General features: G+C 42.1%; 1 protein-coding gene across 1 annotated transcript in view; it reads right to left on the bottom strand.

The window, feature by feature from the left end:
* The window catches only part of T265_07966 (hypothetical protein), a gene marked incomplete at both ends in the record, with an annotated part of 10,772 nt that overhangs the window by 5,833 nt on the left and 3,691 nt on the right, over positions 1–1,248 (bottom strand). The gene's annotated exons all lie outside the window — the stretch shown is intronic.

Genomic DNA, 1,248 nt, shown 5'->3' with positions numbered 1-1,248 from the left:
AGGAAGCTGCTGTAAACGGTCTGTAGGAGTGGTCTCATTTTGAAAGGGTCCTTTCTTAAATATACCACTTCATCACCACAGCACATAGACGTCCTGATTTTGTTACTTACCTGATGCAAACAGAACTAGGGGTATAGAAGCTGTGGATTGCAGGAAGCTGAACAGCTTGGAAAAGCAATCTTTGAAGAGCTGCACGGCAGTTTCGGAAGACGAGAGCTTTGGACTCCAGCCACTGTAGAGTTGTCTTCTAAAATGTCCACTGAGTCTACATGTGATGTTCACTTGAGACCAATTTCTAGTTGGTGTTTAAGTGACAGCAAGATTTATTTCGTCGTCGAAGTTGCCGAAAAACGCGTTAGACTACAATATTTGTTATGTATATCTTGCATATTCTTTGTCCAACAGCTGCACTTTTTCGCACTGGTGTCGGACCGCAAAAAACAGCTTTCTCCGGGTTTGTTATCCACTTGCATTTCGCCGTAATTAATCCGGTTTTGGCTATACTAAACGACTATAAGTTGCATTGATTAATTAACAACGTTTTGGTGAGGAAAGTAGGGTTGGTTTACTAGGCACCACGGAGTTCCATACCCTGGTGGTCTCTTCTTGAGCATAACAGTATTCGCTATACGAAAAATACACCTTGGCGCTATCTGGAAGAAACCAGCGGTTTTTACACCTAATTTTTAGCACTCAGAAAATAGTTCTCCTCGTTCCAAACAAACATTGTAAACATATTGGCTTTCGGGGTTTGGTCTTTTATTGCTAGACAAATTATCCAACAATGTGCTGGGATCGTTCATGTCAGGCATAACACAGCTCTGGATAGAATGCCCATGATACAAGTAGTTGACGGATTTACCTGTTTGGCAGACATTTTTTAACTTACTGAGTAACGGGAAAGGACTGAGTTCAAGTCAGCTGAAATTAGTCAAAACACGACAAGTGAGTTCATGGTTCAACGTCCCTCATCATCTTTTCAGTCAGTGAAAATGAGGGCGGGATATTTTACCACTGGCCTCCCTATGGAACCGTTCATCCTTCACAAAGGACCAAGAATACGCGTTTTAGCATAGCGGGACAACAACCAAAAGACTGTCAACGCCTAAGTTCCAACTACTGACAATCCCGGCACACAGTTCCGAATTCATCAGAAGAACGTGGAGTGAAGGCAAATAACCACAGGAAGTGGTTCACATAAGAAAAACTCTCCCACAAACTAGAGGGGGATAGTATATATATATATAT

This window comes from Opisthorchis viverrini (genome assembly GCF_000715545.1).
Source record: "Opisthorchis viverrini unplaced genomic scaffold opera_v5_192, whole genome shotgun sequence".
Classification (NCBI taxonomy): domain Eukaryota; kingdom Metazoa; phylum Platyhelminthes; class Trematoda; order Opisthorchiida; family Opisthorchiidae; genus Opisthorchis; species Opisthorchis viverrini.
This window is presented reverse-complemented; position numbering and strand designations above follow the sequence as displayed.